This window comes from Anopheles funestus, unplaced genomic scaffold, assembly GCF_943734845.2.
Source record: "Anopheles funestus unplaced genomic scaffold, idAnoFuneDA-416_04 scaffold_11_ctg1, whole genome shotgun sequence".
In the NCBI taxonomy this organism is placed as follows: Eukaryota; Metazoa; Arthropoda; class Insecta; order Diptera; family Culicidae; genus Anopheles; species Anopheles funestus.
Genome location: NW_026045231.1, coordinates 600,560 through 618,016, shown reverse-complemented (window position 1 = coordinate 618,016; position 17,457 = coordinate 600,560). Strand labels below are relative to the sequence as shown.

Genomic DNA, 17,457 nt, shown 5'->3' with positions numbered 1-17,457 from the left:
CGTAGCGAAGCAGAGCCTCACTATGCGAAAAACGACGCCACTTAACCCAAACAGGGAAGATCACTTTTGTTGTTGCTAGCACGCACCGTCTGTTTACAAACAAAACACGAAACGTTTACGGACTGAGCGCACCAATCACAGCACCAACTTAACAGATCTCCAGGTGATCACTTGTCGGCTAGGCAGCTGGTTTGGGTTGACCAATGCTGTCCGCCGGGCGTAACCGCCGGGACGCAGGAATGAATCACGCCCAAATCACAGCACAATCCTCCGCTGAACCAAGGAAACCACTACTGGAACTTCGACTTCACGACCCAAACTTTAGGGTTTAAAACAATTCGGCGTATTAGCGTCACTTTTACAAGAGTCACTAGTGAATAACAACAGAGCAAACAGTTTAACGTCTGCTAGCACTGGCTGTCACCGACTGAACCTCTGTCTTGGCTAATGTGTCTCGGCTTATGTGTCTTGGCTAAGGTGTCTTGGCTAAGGTGTCTTGGCTAATGTGTCTTGGCTAATGTGTCTTGGCTAATGTGTCTCGGCTAATGTGGCTTGGCTAATGTGTCTTGGCTAAGGTGTCTTGGCTAAGGTGTCTTGGCTAAGGTGTCTTGGCTAATGTGTCTTGGCTAAGGTCTCTTGGCTAAGGTGTCTTGGCTAATGTGTCTCGGCTAATGTGTCTTGGCTAATGTGTCTTGGCTAAGGTATTTTGGCTAATGTGTCTTGGCTAAGGTGTCTTGGCTAATGTGTCCTGGCTAAGGTGTCTTGGCTAATGTGTCTTGGCTTAGGTGTCTTGGCTAATGTGTCTCGGCTAAAGTGTCTTGGCTAAGGTGTCTTGGCTAATGTGTCTTGGCTAATGTGTCTTGGCTAAGGTGTCTTGGCTAATGTGTCTTGGCTAATGTGTCTCGGCTAATGTGTCTTGGCTTATGTGTCTTGGCTAATGTGTCCCGGCTAATGTGTCTTGGCTAATGTGTCTTGGCTTAGGTGTCTTGGCTAAGGTGTCTTGGCTAAGGTGTCTTGGCTAATGTGTCTTGGCTAATGTGTCTTGGCTTATGTGTCTTGGCTAAGGTGTCTTGGCTAAGGTGTCTTGGCTAATGTGTCTTGGCTAATGTGTCTTGGCTAATGTGTCTCGGCTAATGTGTCTTTGCTAATGTGTCTTGGCTAAGGTGTCTTGGCTAAGGTGTCTTGGCTAAGGTGTCTTGGATAAGGTGTCCTGGCTAAGGTGTCTTGGCTAAGGTGTCTTGGCTAAGGTGTCTTGGCTAAGGTGTCTTGGCTAAGGTGTCTCGGCTAATGTGTCTTGGCTAATGTGTCTCGGCTAATGTGTCTTGGCTAAGGTGTCTTGGCTAAGGTGTCTTGGCTAAGGTGTCTTGGCTAAGGTGTCTTGGCTAAGGTGTCTTGGCTAATGTGTCTTGGCTAAGGTGTCTTGGCTAAGGTGTCTAGGCTAAGGTGTTTTGGCTAAGGTGTCTTGGCTAATGTGTCTCGGCTAATATGTCTTGGCTAAGGTGTCTTGGCTAATGTGTCTTGGCTAATGTGTCTTGGCTAAGGTGTCTTGGCTAAGGTGTCTTGGCTAAGGTGTCTCGGCTAATGTGTCTTGGCTAATGTGTCTCGGCTAATGTGTCTTGGCTAATGTGTCTTGGCTAAGGTGTCTTGGCTAATGTGTCCTGGCTAATGTGTCTTGGCTAAGGTGTCTTGGCTAAGGTGTCTTGGCTAAGGTGTCTTGGCTTATGTGTCTCTGCTAATGTGTCTTGGCTAAGGTTTCTTGGCTAAGGTGTCTTGGCTAAGGTGTCTTGGCTAAGGTGTCTCGGCTAATGTGTCTTGGCTAAGGTGTCTTGGCTAATGTTTCGCGGCTAATGTGTCTTGGCTAATGTGTTTTGGCTAAGGTGTCTTGGCTAATGTGTCTTGGCTAAGGTGTCTTGGCTAAGGTGTCTTGGCTAATGTGTCTTGGCTAAGGTGTCTCGGCTAAGGTGTCTTGGCTAAGGTGTCTTGGCTAATGTGTCTTGGCTAATGTGTCTTGGCTTATGTGTTTTGGCTAAGGTGTCTTGGCTAAGGTGTCTTGGCTAATGTGTCTTGGCTAATGTGTCTTGGCTTATGTGTCTTGGCTAAGGTGTCTTGGCTAAGGTGTCTTGGCTAAGGTGTCTTGGCTAATGTGTCTCGGGTAATGTGTCTTGGCTAATGTGTCTTGGCTAAGGTGTCTTGGCTAATGTGTCTCGGCTAATGTGTCTTGGCTAAGGTGTCTTGGCTAATGTGTCTTGGCTAAGGTGTCTTGGCTAATGTGTCTCGGCTAATGTGTCTTGGCTAAGGTGTCTTGGCTAAGGTGTCTTGGCTAATGTGTCTCGGCTAATGTGTCTTGGCTAATGTGTCTTGGCTTATGTGTCTTGGCTAAGGAGTCTTGGCTAAGGTGTCTTGGCTAAGGTGTCTTGGCTAATGTGTCTCGGCTAATGTGTCTTGGCTAAGGTGTCTTGGCTAAGGTGTCTTGGCTAAGGTGTCTTGGCTAAGGTGTCTCGGCTAATGTGTCTTGGCTTATGTGTCTCGGCTAATGTGTCTTGGCTAATGTGTCTTGGTTAAGGTGTCTTGGCTAATGTGTCTCGGCTAATGTGTCTTGGCTAATGTGTCTTGGCTTATGTGTCTTGGCTAAGGTGTCTTGGCTAAGGTGTCTTGGCTAATGTGTCTCGGCTAATGTGTCTTGGCTAAGGTGTCTTGGCTAATGTGTCTTGGCTAATGTGTCTCGGCTAATGTGTCTTGGCTAAGGTGTCTTGGCTAAGGTGTCTTGGCTAAGGTGTCTTGGCTAATGTGTCTCGGCTTATATGTCTTGGCTAAGGTGTCTTGGCTAAGGTGTCTTGGCTAAGGTGTCTTGGCTAATGTGTCTCAGCTAAAGTGTCTTGGCTAATGTGTCTTGGCTAAGGTGTCTTGGCTAATGTGTCTTGGCTAATGTGTCTTGGCTAATGTGTCTTGGCTAAGGTGTCTAGGCTAAGGTGTCTTGGCTAAGGTGTCTTGGCTAAGGTGTCTTGGCTAATGTGTCTCGGCTGATGTGTGTTGGCTAAGGTGTCTTGGCTAATGTGTCTTGGCTAAGGTGTCTTGGCTAATGTGTCTTGGCTAAGGTGTCTTGGCTAATGTGTCTCGGCTAATGTGTCTTGGCTAATGTGTCTTGGCTAAGGTGTTTTGGCTAATGTGTCTTGGCTAAGGTGTCTTGGCTAAGGTGTTTTGGCTAAGGTGTCTTGGCTAAAGTGTCTTGGCTAATGTGTCTCGGCTAATGTGTCTTGGCTAAGGTGTCTTGGCTAATGTGTCTTGGCTAAGGTGTCTTGGCTAATGTGCCTTGGCTAATGTGTCTTGGCTAATGTGTCTTGGCTAAGGTGTCTTGGCTAATGTGTCTTGGCTAATGTGTCTCGGCTAATGTGTCTTGGCTAATGTGTCTTGGCTAAGGTGTCTTGGCTAAGGTGTCTTTGCTAAGGTGTCTTGGCTAATGTGTCTTGGCTAAGGTGTCTTGGCTAAGGTGTCTTGGCTAATGTGTCTTGGCTAATGTGTCTTGGCTAATGTGTCTTGGCTAAGGTGTCTTGGCTAATGTGTCTTGGCTTATGTGTCTTGGCTAAGGTGTCTTGGCTAAGGTGTCTTGGCCAAGGTGTCTTGGCTAAGGTGTCTTGGCTTAGGTGTCTTGGCTAAGGTGTCTTGGCTAAAGTGTCTTGGCTAATGTGTCTTTACTAATGTGTCTTGGCTAAGGTGTCTTGGCTAAGGTGTCTTGGCTAATGTGTCTCGGCTAATGTGTCTTGGCTAATGTGTTTTGGCTAAGGTGTCTTGGCTAATGTGTCTTGGCTTAGGTGTCTTGGCTAATGTGTCTTGGCTAAGGTGTCTTGGCTAATGTGTCTTGGCTAAGGTGTCTTGGCTAAGGTGTCTTGGCTAATGTGTCTCGGCTAATGTGTCTTTACTAATGTGTCTTGGCTAAGGTGTCTTGGCTAAGGTGTCTTGGCTAATGTGTCTTGGCTAAGGTGTCTTGGCTAATTTGTCTCGGCTAATGTGTCTTGGCTAATATGTCTTGGCTAAGGTGTCTTGGCTAATGTGTCTTGGCTAAGGTGTCTTGGCTAAGGTGTCTTGGCTAATGTGTCTTGGCTAATGTGTCTTGGCTAATGTGTCTTGGCTAAGGTGTCTTGGCTAATGTGTCTTGGCTTATGTTTCTTGGCTAAGGTGTCTTGGCTAAGGTGTCTTGGCTAAGGTGTCTTGGCTAATGTGTCTTGGCTAAGGTGTCTTGGCTAAGGTGTCTTGGCTAAGGTGTCTTGGCTAAGGTGTCTTGGCTAAGGTGTCTTGGCTAAGGTGTCTTGGCTAAGGTGTCTTGGCTAATGTGTCTCGGCTAAGGTGTCTTGGCAAATGTGTCTCGGCTAAAGTGTCTTGGCTGATGTGTCTTGGCTAATGTGTCTTGGCTAATGTGTCTTGGCTAATGTGTCTTGGCTAATGTGTCTTGGCTAAGGTGTCTTGGCTAAGGTGTCTTGGCTAGTGTGTCTCGGCTAATGTGTCTTGGCTAATGTGTCTTGGCTAAAGTGTCTCGGCTAAAGTGTCTTGGCTAATGTGTCTTGGCTAATGTGTCTCGGCTAACGTGTCTTGGCTAAAGTGTCTTGGCTAAGGTGTCTTGGCTGAGGTGTCTTGGCTAAGGTGGCTCGGCTAATGTGTCTTGGCTAATGTGTCTCGGCTAATGTGTCTTGGCTAAGGTGTCTTGGCTAAGGTGTCTTGGCTAAGGTGTCTTGGCTAAGGTGTCTTGGCTAAGGTGTCTCGGCTAAGGTGTCTTGGCTAAGGTGTCTTGGCTAATGTGTCTTGGCTAAGGTGTCTTGGCTAAGGTGTCTTGGCTAAGGTGTCTTGGCTAATGTGTCTCGGCTAATGTGTCTTGGCTAATGTGTCTTGGCTAAGGTGTCTTGGCTAAGGTGTCTTGGCTAAGGTGTCTTGGCTAATGTGTCTCGGCTAATGTGTCTTGGCTAATGTGTCTTGGCCAAAGTGTCTCGGCTAAAGTGTCTTGGCTAATGTGTCTTGGCTAAGGTGTCTTGGCTAATGTGTCTCGGCTAATGTGTCTTGGCTAAGGTGTCTTGGCTAAGGTGTCTTGGCTAAGGTGTCTCGGCTGATGTGTCTTGGCTTATGTGTCTTGGCTAATGTGTCTTGGCTAATGTGTCTTGGCTAATGTGTCTTGGCTAAGGTGTCTTGGCTAAGGTGTCTTTGCTAAGGTGTCTTGGCTAATGTGTCTCGGCTAAGGTGTCTTGGCTAAGGTGTCTTGGCTAAGGTGTCTTGGCTAATGTGTCTTTGCTTAGGTGTCTTGGCTAAGGTGTCTTGGCTAAGGTGTCTTTGCTAAGGTGTCTTGGCTTATGTGTCTCGGCTAAGGTGTCTTGGCTAAGGTGTCTTGGCTAAGGTGTCTTGGCTAATGTGTCTCGGCTAATGTCTTGGCTAATGTGTCTTGGCTAAGGTGTCTTGGCTAATGTGTCTCGTTAATGTGTCTTGGCTAATGTGTCTTGGCTAAGGTGTCTTGGCTAATGTGTCTCGGCTAATGTGTCTTGGCTAATGTGTCTTGGCTTATGTGTCTTGGCTAAGGTGTATTGGCTAAGGTGTCTTGGCTAAGGTGTCTTGGCTAATGTGTCTTGGCTAATGTGTCTTGGCTAAGGTGTCTTGTCTAAGGTGTCTTGGCTAAGGTGTCTTGGCTAATGTGTCTCGGCTAATGTGTCTTGGCTAAAGTTTCTTGGCTAAGGTGTCTTGGCTAATGTGTCTCGGCTAATGTGTCTTGGCTAATGTGTCTTGGCTTATGTGTCTTGGCTAAGGTGTCTTGGCTAATGTGTCTTGGCTAAGGTGTCTTGGCTAAGGTGTCTTGGCTAATGTGTCTCGGCTAAGGTGTCTTGGCTAATGTGTCTTGGCTAAGGTGTTTTGGCTAATGTGTCTTGGCTAAGGTGTCTTGGCTAATGTGTCTTGGCTAAGGTGTCTTGGCTAAGGTGTCTTGGCTAAGGTGTCTTGGCTAAGGTGTCTTGGCTAAGGTGACTTGGCTAATGTGTCTCGGCTAATGTGTCTTGGCTAAGGTGTCTTGGCTAAGGTGTCTTGGCTAAGGTGTCTTGGCTAATGTGTCTCGGCTAATGAGTCTTGGCTAAGGTGTCTTGGCTAAGGTGTCTTGGCTAAGGTGTCTTGGCTAAGGTGTCTCGGCTAATGTGTCTTGGCTAATGTGTCTTGGCTTATGTGTCTTGGCTAAGGTGTCTTGGCTAAGGTGTCTTGGCTAATGTGTCTCAGCTGATGTGTGTTGGCTAAGGTGTCTTGGCCAATGTGTCTTGGCTAAGGTGTCTTGGCTAATGTGTCTTGGCTAAGGTGTCTTGGCTAAGGTGTCTCGGCTAATGTGTCTTGGCTAATGTGTCTTGGCTAAGGTGTTTTGGCTAATGTGTCTTGGCTAAGGTGTCTTGGCTAAGGTGTTTTGGCTAAGGTGTCTTGGCTAAAGTGTCTTGGCTAATGTGTCTCGGCTAATGTGTATTGGCTAATGTGTCTTGGCTAAGGTGTCTCGGCTAATGTGTCTTGGCTAAGGTGTTTTGGCTAATGTGTCTCGGCTAATGTGTCTTGGCTAATGTGTCTTGGCTAAGGTGTTTTGGCTAATGTGTCTTGGCTAAGGTGTCTTGGCTCATGTGTCTCGGCTAATGTGTCTTGGTCAAGGTGTTTTGGCTTAGGTGTCTTGGCTAAGGTGTCTCAGCTAATGTGTCTTGGCTAATGTGTCCCGGCTAATGTGTCTTGGCTAATGTGTCTTGGCTAAGGTGTCTTGGCTAAGGTGTCTTGGCTAAGGTGTCTTGGCTAAGGTGTCTTGGCTAAGGTGTCTTGGCTAAGGTGTCTTGGCTAATGTGTCTCGGCTAATGTGTCTTGGCTAATGTGTCTTGGCTAAGGTGTCTTGGCTAATGTGTCTTGGCTAAGGTGTCTTGGCTAAGGTGTCTTGGCTAAGGTGTCTTGGCTAATGTGTCTCGGCTAATGTGTCTTGGCTAAGGTGTCTTGGCTAAGGTGTCTTGGCTAAGGTGTCTCGGCTAATGTGTCTTGGCTAATGTGTCTTGGCTAAGGTGTCTTGGCTAAGGTGTCTTGGCTAAGGTGTCTTGGCTAAGGTGTCTTGGCTAATGTGTCTCGGCTAATGTGTTTTGGCTAATGTGTCTTGGCTAATGTGTCTTGGCTAAGGTGTCTTGGCTAAGGTGTCTTGGCTAAGGTGTCTCGGCTAATGTGTCTTGGCTAATGTGTCTTGGCTAATGTGTCTTGGCTAATGTGTCTTGGCTAAGGTGTCTTGGCTAAGGTGTCTTGGCTAATGTGTCTTGGCTAAGGTGTCTTGGCTAAGGTGTCTTGGCTAAGGTGTCTTGGCTTATGTGTTTTGGCTAATGTGTCTTGGCTAATGTGTCTTGGCTAAGGTGTCTTGGCTAAGGTGTCTCGGCGAATGTGTCTTGGCTAATGTGTCTTGGCTTTTGTGTCTTGGCTAAGGTGTCTTGGCTAAGGTGTCTTGGTTAAGGTGTCTTGGCTAAGGTGTCTTGGCTTATGTGTCTCGGCTAATGTGTCTTGGCTAAGGTGTCTTGGCTAAGGTGTCTTGGCTAAGGTGTCTCGGCTAATGTGTCTTGGCTTATGTGTCGCGGCTAATGTGTCTTGGCTAATGTATCTTGGTTAAGGTGTCTTGGCTAAGGTGTCTTGGCTAAGGTGTCTTGGCTAAGGTGTCTTGGCTAAGGTGTCTTGGCTATTGTGTCTTGGCTAAGGTGTCTCGGCTAAGGTGTCTTGGCTAAGGTGTCTTGGCTAATGTGTCTTGGCTAATGTGTCTTGGCTAATGTGTCTTGGCTAAGGTGTCTTGGCTAAGGTGTCTTGGCTAAGGTGTCTTGGCTAATGTGTCTTGGCTAATGTGTCTTGGCTTATGTGTCTTGGCTAAGGTGTCTTGGCTAAGGTGTCTTGGCTAAGGTGTCTTGGCTAAGGTGTCTTGGCTAAGGTGTCTTGGCTAAGGTGTCTTGGCTAATGTGTCTCGGCTAATGTGTCTTGGCTAAGGTGTCTTGGCTAATGTGTCTCGGCTAATGTGTCTTGGCTAATGTGTCTTGGCTTATGTGTCTTGGCTAAGGTGTCTTGGCTAAGGTGTCTTGGCTAAGGTGTCTTGGCTAATGTGTCTCGGCTAATGTGTCTTGGCTAAGGTGTCTTGGCTAAGGTGTCTTGGCTAAGGTGTCTCGGCTAATGTGTCTTGGCTAATGTGTCTCGGCTAATGTGTCTTGGCTAATGTGTCTTGGCTGAGGTGTCTTGGCTAAGGTGTCTTGGCTAAGGTGTCTTGGCTAATGTGTTTTGGCTAATGTGTCTTGGCTAATGTGTCTTGGCTAATGTGTCTTGGCTAATGTGTCTTGGCTTATGTGTCTTGGCTAAGGTGTCTTGGCTAAGGTGTCTTGGCTAAGGTGTCTTGGCTAAGGTGTCTTGGCTAATGTGTCTTGGCTAAGGTGTCTTGGCTAAGGTGTCTTGGCTAAGGTGTCTTGGCTAAGGTGTCTTGGGTAAGGTGTCTTGGCTAATGTGTCTTGGCTAAGGTGTCTTGGCTAATGTGTCTCGGCTAATGTGTTTTGGCTAATGTGTCTTGGCTAAGGTGTCTTGGCTAAGGTGTCTTGGCTAATGTGTCTTGGCTAAGGTGTCTTGGCTAAGGTGTCTTGGCTAAGGTGTCTTGGCCAAGGTGTCTTGGCTAAGGTGTCTTGGCCAAGGTGTCGTGGCTAAGGTGTCTTGGCTAAGGTGTCTTGGCTAAGGTGTCTTGGATAATGTGTCGTGACTAATGTGTCTCGGCTAATGTGTCTTAGCTAATGTGTCTTGGCTAAGGTGTCTTGGCTAAGGTGTCTTGGCTAATGTGTCTTGGCTTTTGTGTCTTGGCTAAGGTGTCTTGGCTAAGGTGTCTTGGCTAAGGTGTCTTGGCTAAGGTGTCTTGGCTAATGTGTCTCGGCTAATGTGTCTTGGCTAATGTGTCTTGGCTAAGGTGTCTTGGCTAAGGTGTCTTGGCTAAGGTGTCTTGGCTAAGGTGTCTTGGCTAATGTGTCTTGGCTAATGTGTCTTGGCTAATGTGTCTCGGCTAATGTGTCTTAGCTAAGGTGTCTTGGCTAAGGTGTCTTGGCTATGGTGTCTTGGCTAAGGTGTCTCGGCTGATGTGTCTTGGCTAATGTGTCTCGGCTAATGTGTCTTGGCTAATGTGTCTTGGCTAAGGTGTCTTGGCTAAGGTGTCTTGGCTAAGGTGTCTTGGCTAAGGTGTCTTGGCTAAGGTGTCTCGGCTAATGTGTCTTGGCTAAAGTGTCTCGGCTAAGGTGTCTTGGCTAAGGTGTCTTGGCTAAGGTGTCTTTGTTAAGGTGTCTTGGCTAATGTGCCTCGGCTAATGTGTCTTGGCTAATGTGTCTTGGCTAATGTGTCTTGGCTAAGGTGTTTTGGCTAATGTGTCTTGGCGAAGGTGTCTTGGCTAATGTGTCTTGGCTAAGGTGTCTTGGCTAAGGTGTCTTGGCTAAGGTGTCTTGGCTAATGTGTCTCGGCTAATGAGTCTTGGCTAAGGTGTCTTGGCTAATGTGTCTTGGCTAAGGTGTCTTGGCTAAGGTGTCTCGGCTAATGTGTCTTGGCTAATGTGTCTTGGCTTATGTGTCTTGGCTAAGGTGTCTTGGCTAAGGTGTCTTGGCTAATGTGTCTCGGCTGATGTGTGTTGGCTAAGGTGTCTTGGCCAATGTGTCTTGGCTAAGGTGTCTTGGCTAATGTGTCTTGGCTAAGGTGTCTTGGCTAAGGTGTCTCGGCTAATGTGTCTTGGCTAATGTGTCTTGGCTAAGGTGTTTTGGCTAATGTGTCTTGGCTAAGGTGTCTTGGCTAAGGTGTTTTGGCTAAGGTGTCTTGGCTAAAGTGTCTTGGCTAATGTGTCTCGGCTAATGTGTATTGGCTAATGTGTCTTGGCTAAGGTGTCTCGGCTAATGTGTCTTGGCTAATGTGTCTTGGCTAATGTGTCTTGGCTAATGTGTCTTGGCTAAGGTGTCTTGGCTAATGTGTCTTGGCTAAGGTGTCTTGGCTAATGTGTCTTGGCTAAGGTGTCTTGGCTAAGGTGTCTTGGCTAATGTGTCTTGGCTAATGTGTCTTGGCTAAGGTGTCTTGGCTAATGTGTCTTGGCTAAGGTGTCTTGGCTAATGTGTCTCGGCTAATGTGTCTTGGCTAATGTGTCTTGGCTAAGGTGTCTTGGCTAATGTGTCTTGGCTAAGGTGTCTTGGCTAATGTGTCTTGGCTAATGTGTCTTGGCTAATGTGTCTTGGCTAAGGTGTCTTGGCTAATGTGTCTTGGCTAATGTGTCTTGGCTAATGTGTCTTGGCTAATGTGTCTTGGCTAAGGTGTCTTGGCTAAGGTGTCTTTGCTAAGGTGTCTTGGCTTAGGTGTCTTGGCTAAGGTGTCTTGGCTAATGTGTCTTGGCTAAGGTGTCTTGGCTAAGGTGTCTTGGCTAAGGTGTCTTGGCTAATGTGTCTCGGCTAATGTGTCTTTACTAATGTGTCTTGGCTAAGGTGTCTTGGCTAAGGTGTCTTGGCTAAGGTGTCTTGGCTAATGTGTCTTGGCTAAGGTGTCTTGGCTAATGTGTCTCGGCTAATGTGTCTTGGCTAATATGTCTTGGCTAAGGTGTCTTGGCTAATGTGTCTTTGCTAATGTGTCTTGGCTTAGGTGTCTTGGCTAAGGTGTCTTGGCTAAGGTGTCTTGGCTAATGTGTCTTGGCTAAGGTGTCTTGGCTAATGTGTCTCGGCTAATGTGTCTTGGCTAATATGTCTTGGCTAAGGTGTCTTGGCTAATGTGTCTTGGCTAAAGTGTCTTGGCTAAGGTGTCTTGGCTAATGTGTCTTGGCTAATGTGTCTTGGCTAATGTGTCTTGGCTAAGGTGTCTTGGCTAATGTGTCTTGGCTTATGTTTCTTGGCTAAGGTGTCTTGGCTAAGGTGTCTTGGCTAAGGTGTCTTGGCTAAGGTGTCTTGGCTAAGGTGTCTTGGCTAATGTGTCTCGGCTAATGTGTCTTGGCTAATGTGTCTCGGCTAAAGTGTCTTGGCTAATGTGTCTTGGCTAATGTGTCTTGGCTAATGTGTCTTGGCTAAGGTGTCTTGGCTAAGGTGTCTTGGCTAAGGTGTCTTGGCTAATGTGTCTCGGCTAATGTGTCTTGGCTAATGTGTCTTGGCTAAAGTGTCTCGGCTAAAGTGTCTTGGCTAATGTGTCTTGGCTAATGTGTCTTGGCTAATGTGTCTTGGCTAAAGTGTCTTGGCTAAGGTGTCTTGGCTGAGGTGTCTTGGCTAAGGTGGCTCGGCTAATGTGTCTTGGCTAATGTGTCTCGGCTAATGTGTCTTGGCTAAGGTGTCTTGGCTAAGGTGTCTTGGCTAATGTGTCTTGGCTAAGGTGTCTTGGCTAATGTGTTTTGGCTAATGTGTCTTGGCTAATGTGTCTTGGCTAAGGTGTCTTGGCTAAGGTGTCTTGGCTAATGTGTCTTGGCTAATGTTTTTTTTTTTTTTTTTTTTTTTTTTTTACAAGGAGTTTAAAATCTTCGAAAGACACCCACAGTGGGGGACATGGGATTTTTACCCAGTAAAAAACTCTCCTTGAACCCTGTGCACCCTCCCACGGAATCACCTCGCGGTATTACTTCATGGGAGGGGCAGTGCTGTGCACTTAGTCTACTTGGTACGTACTAGCAACATATAACACTCTCGAGCACATGTAGGTTTTTCACTGGACGGTCACACACGCACACACAACACTTCACACTAAACACTCAGGCAAGACCATGCATCTGGTCTTCTCTCCACCACCGCTGCAGCTTTGTAACGACCTGGCGCATCATCGTCGACGCAGCCTCCCACATATTGCTGTTCTGGAGCATCAGCTGCACCAAGTTTGAGTGCCCAACCTCCGTATCGCACATGTCGTTCAGCTGCTGACGTTCGGCGATGAACCTTGGACAGCCGAACATGACATGTTCTGCCGTCTCGTCGGCGTCCGGACAAGCTGGGCACCGCGGCGAAGACGCGTGCGTAAACCTATGCAAGTAGCTCCGGAAGCAGCCATGGCCGGAAAGAATCTGCGTGACGAAGAAGTCTACGTCACCATGCGTCCTTCCAACCCATGCCGCAACATCGGGAATCAGCGAATAGGTCCATCTGCCTGTTGTTGAACTTGACCAGCTGCTCTGCCATTTCTGCGTCGTCTCTGCCCTGATGCGTTTCTTCACAGCTGCAGTGAGAGGTTCCCCCGCACGTGCCGTCCGGAAATTCTCCAAGTCCTCCTCAAGAATGATGCATAGGGGCATCATACCCGATATCACGCAAACCGCATCGTACGAGATGGTACGGTAAGCACTAGCAACACGCATGGCCAATCGCCGATGTACTCTACGTACAGTATTCTGGTGCTGCTTTTCCGACAGAATATGCGCCCAGACTGGCGCACCATATCTTATAACGGATATGGCAACGCTTGCGTGAAGACGTCGTATGCTGCTGCTGGGTCCACCTATGTTTGGCATGAATGATGCCAATGCATTTGCGGTCTTCATGGCTTTATTGCATGCATCATCTAGATGGTGCTTGAATTTCAGCCGGTCATCGATTCGAATCCCAAGGTATTTGAGGTTCCTGACGGACTCAATGTGCTCTGAGCCCACCAGTATCGATGCCTTCTGCACTTCCTTATGGCTGCTGATGAGTATGAACTCTGTTTTCGCGTGCGCAATTTCTAAGCAGGCTGCTTTCATCCATTCATCGATTCTACCGACACCATCCGTGGCTAACATCTCAACCTCCTCGATGGATTCGCCGGTGACTGTTAACGCAATGTCGTCTGCAAAGCCGGTGAGCTCAGTTTTTGGAGGAAGAGCGAGGGTTAGTACTCCGTTATACATGACGTTCCACAGGGTGGGACCAAGAACTGATCCCTGTGGAACTCCGGCTGTAGTGGTGGACGTTTTAACCCCCTCGCCTGTTTCGTACTGTAAAACGCGGCCGTGGAGGTAGCTCCTCAGCACCCTGCACAAATACGGGGGAACCCTCATGTTCTCCAACGCAACTGCTATCGCCTCCCAACTAGCGCTGTTGAATGCGTTTTTGACGTCTATAGTGACGACTGCACAGTAGCGAGCACCACACCTTTTCCGACGAAACGCTGCGTTGCCTTTCTCGAGCACCGCCAGTACTGCGTCAACCGTTGAGCGCTTCTTCCGAAAACCGAACTGGCGCTCAGAAAGTCCGTGTTCGCCTTCCGTGTATTGAACCAAACGATCCAGAAGCGTCATCTCCTGAACCTTAGCCATGGTGTCGATGAGACCCAACGGCCTGAAGGCTGACGGGTCACCCGGTGGCTTGCCCGGCTTTGGTATTAGAACCAGCTTTTGCTTCTTCCACAACGACGGGAACTGCCCAGACAGGAGAGTGGTCTGCAGCACGGTTTGGAACACTGCCGGATACGCTTTCATGGCCACCATGACTGCCTCGTTAGGAAGTCCATCCGGCCCGGGTGCTTTTCCTGGTTTGAGGCGGTCAGCGATCCTGAGGATCTCGTCGACTGTAATCGGCTCAGGTTCGGACTCCGGGACTGTGAACGCTGGGTTTAGTACCGGAGGGTTGTGCGTCGGGAACAATCTTTCGATGATGCTTTTAAGCACAACAGGGCAACGCTCGACGGGTTCATGTGTTCTGCCTTTCCCCATCAGCTCCTTGAAAGCAGAACCCCATGGCTTCCGAGCGACTGCTGCGCATAATTGAAGAAAGTAACGCCGTTTGCTCGACTTAATCTCTCTCTTTAAGACCGACCTAGCCGTAACGTAGGCGTCTCTCAGCTGCAGTTTTCGTTTCGGACACCTCTCACGTTGCATTTTTCTGCGGGCTGCCAAGCAATCAGACCGGAACTTCGCGATGGTAGAGTCCCACCAGTAGGCAGGAGTACGGGAATGACGGGGTGGCTTTCTACGGGGCATCGTGGCATCACACGCCGTGGACAGAGCAGCTACAAGATCTGGAGCATTTCGAACTATTCCAAAATCGCCGAAGTTAAGCGCTTCCAAGAAAAGTTCTTTGTTGAACATCCGGGTTTTCCAGCCTCGCATTTTGTTTGACGGAACCTGCAGTGTTATGCGCTTTTTCCCGATGCTATACCGGACAACTCGATGATCGCTCAGGGTATACGCATCGCTCACTCGCCAGTTTAGGTGTTGCGCCAGGACGGGACTACAGAACGTAATGTCGATAATCGACGTCCTGTCGTTCCTGCTGAATGTAGGAGTGGAGCCAACGTTTCCCAGGACAACGTTCAGCCGGGCGAAACTCTCCAGTATCGCTTCTCCCCTGTTGTTCGTGCGAATGCTCCCCCATTCAACGGCCCATGCGTTAAAGTCTCCGGCGATGATCACGTCGCTAATCCCACTGAGTTCAGCGACTAGGTTGTCCAACATCTCGTTGAACCTTTTCAGCTCCCAGCTTGGCGGTGCGTAGCTGCTGCAGATGCACACTCCGTTTACTTCGGCGATCACGAAACCCTCGAATGTACAGGAGACCACTCTCTGAATCGGGAATCTTCCCGCAGCCCAGATTGCAGCCTTGCCTGTTTTGTCCGAAACCCAGTTGTTGCTGCCGTCTTTCGGTGCTTGATACGGCTCCGACAGAATGACCACATCGCCCTTTTCCTCAACCACTACCTGACACAAAAGATCTTGTGCAGCCTCGCAGTGATTCAGGTTTACTTGCACTATCTCCATGCTTTCTGGGCTGCTGGACAATACGTTCCTCCGACCTGGTGAGCATTGTTGCCTGGAGCACATACTAGGCATACTGCAAGTTTGGTGCACGTGCGAGCCTGGTGGCCCTCCTCGCCGCACCGCAGACAGTTGTTTCTCCTATCCGGTCCCTTGCAGTCTCGCTGCACATGGTTGTATTCCCAGCAGCGGAAACACCTTCGCGATTGTGGCAGAATGCGGATTCGGCAAATGTGTCTCGGCTAATGTGTCTTGGCTAATGTGTCTTGGCTAAGGTGTCTTGGCTAAGGTGTCTTGGCTAAGGTGTCTTGGCTAAGGTGTCTTGGCTAAGGTGTCTTGGCTAATGTGTCTCGGCTAATGTGTCTTGGCTAATGTGTCTTGGCGAAGGTGTCTTGGCTAATGTGTCTTGGCTAATGTGTCTCGGCAAATGTGTCTTGGCTAATGTGTCTTGGCTAAGGTGTCTTGGCTAAGGTGTCTTGGCTAAGGTGTCTTGGCTAAGGTGTCTTGGCTAATGTGTCTCGGCTAATGTGTCTTGGCTAATGTGTCTTGGCGAAGGTGTCTTGTCTAATGTGTCTTGGCTAAGGTGTCTTGGCTAATGTGTCTCGGCTAATGTGTCTTGGCAAATGTGTCTCGGCTAAAGTGTCTTGGCTAATGTGTCTTGGCTAATGTGTCTTGGCTAATGTGTCTTGGATAAGGTGTCTTGGCTAAGGTGTCTTGGCTAAGGTGTCTTGGCTAATGTGTCTCGGCTAATGTGTCTTGGCTAATGTGTCTTGGCTAATGTGTCTTGGCTAAAGTATCTTGGCTAAGGTGTCTTGGCTAAGGTGTCTTGGCTAATGTGTCTCGGCTGATGTCTTGGCTAATGTGTCTTGGCTAAGGTGTCTTGGCTAATGTGTCTCGTTAATGTGTCTTGGCTAAGGTGTCTTGGCTAAGGTGTCTTGGCTAATGTGTCTTGGCTAATGTGTCTTGGCTAAGGTGTCTTGGCTAAGGTGTCTTGGCTAAGGTGTCTTGGCTAAGGTGTCTTGGCTAAGGTGTCTTGGCTAATGTGTCTTGGCTAAGGTGTCTTGGCTAAGGTGTCTTGGCTAAGGTGTCTTGGCCAAAGTGTCTCGGCTAAAGTGTCTTGGCTAATGTGTCTTGGCTAAGGTGTCTTGGCAAATGTGTCTCGGCTAATGTGTCTTGGCTAAGGTGTCTTGGCTAAGGTGTCTTGGCTAAGGTGTCTTGGCTAATGTGTCTTGGCTAAGGTGTTTTGGCTAATGTGTCTTGGCGAAGGTGTCTTGGCTAATGTGTCTTGGCTAAGGTGTCTTGGCTAAGGTGTCTTGGCTAAGGTGTCTTGGCTAATGTGTCTCGGCTAATGAGTCTTGGCTAAGGTGTCTTGGCTAAGGTGTCTTGGCTAAGGTGTCTTGGCTAAGGTGTCTCGGCTAATGTGTCTTGGCTAATGTGTCTTGGCTTATGTGTCTTGGCTAAGGTGTCTTGGCTAAGGTGTCTTGGCTAATGTGTCTCGGCTGATGTGTGTTGGCTAAGGTGTCTTGGCTAATGTGTCTTGGCTAAGGTGTCTTGGCTAATGTGTCTTGGCTAAGGTGTCTTGGCTAATGTGTCTCGGCTAATGTGTCTTGGCTAATGTGTCTTGGCTAAGGTGTTTTGGCTAATGTGTCTTGGCTAAGGTGTCTTGGCTAAGGTGTTTTGGCTAAGGTGTCTTGGCTAAAGTGTCTTGGCTAATGTGTCTCGGCTAATGTGTATTGGCTAATGTGTCTTGGTTAAGGTGTCTCGGCTAATGTGTCTTGGCTAATGTGTCTCGGCTAATGTGTCTTGGCTAATGTGTCTTGGCTAATGTGTCTTGGCTAATGTGTCTTGGCTAAGGTGTCTTGGCTAAGGTGTCTTGGCTAATGTGTCTTGGCTAATGTGTCTTGGCTAAGGTGTCTTGGCTAATGTGTCTTGGCTAAGGTGTCTTGGCTAATGTGTCTCGGCTAATGTGTCTTGGCTAATGTGTCTTGGCTAAGGTGTCTTGGCTAATGTGTCTTGGCTAAGGTGTCTTGGCTAATGTGTCTTGGCTAATGTGTCTTGGCTAAGGTGTCTTGGCTAATGTGTCTTGGCTAATGTGTCTTGGCTAATGTGTCTTGGCTAAGGTGTCTTGGCTAAGGTGTCTTGGCTTAGGTGTCTTGGCTAAGGTGTCTTGGCTAATGTGTCTTGGCTAAGGTGTCTTGGCTAAGGTGTCTTGGCTAAGGTGTCTTGGCTAAGGTGTCTTGGCTAATGTGTCTCGGCTAATGTGTCTTTACTAATGTGTCTTGGCTAAGGTGTCTTGGCTAAGGTGTCTTGGCTAAGGTGTCTTTGCTAATGTGTCTTGGCTAAGGTGTCTTGGCTAATGTGTCTCGGCTAATGTGTCTTGGCTAATGTGTCTTGGCTAAGGTGTCTTGGCTAATGTGTCTTTACTAATGTGTCTTGGCTAAGGTGTCTTGGCTAAGGTGTCTTGGCTAAGGTGTCTTGGCTAATGTGTCTTGGCTAAGGTGTCTTGGCTAATGTGTCTCGGCTAATGTGTCTTGGCTAATATGCCTTGGCTAAGGTGTCTTGGCTAATGTGTCTTGGCTAAGGTGTCTTGGCTAAGGTGTCTTGGCTAATGTGTCTTGGCTAATGTGTCTTGGCTAAGGTGTCTTGGCTAAGGTGTCTTGGCTAATGTGTCTTGGCTTATGTTTCTTGGCTTATGTTTCTTGGCTAAGGTGTCTTGGCTAAGGTGTCTTGGCAAAGGTGTCTTGGCTAAGGTGTCTTGGCTA

General features: G+C 48.2%; 1 long non-coding RNA gene across 1 annotated transcript; it reads left to right on the top strand.

The window, feature by feature from the left end:
- The first annotated feature begins 6,694 nt into the window (after window positions 1–6,694).
- On the top strand, window positions 6,695–17,254 carry LOC125774262 (uncharacterized). The gene is made up of 3 exons (XR_007420721.1): window positions 6,695–7,152; window positions 11,353–11,422; window positions 16,564–17,254. It is a non-coding gene; the product is annotated as an uncharacterized LOC125774262 (long non-coding RNA).
- The last annotated feature ends 203 nt before the right edge of the window (window positions 17,255–17,457 follow it).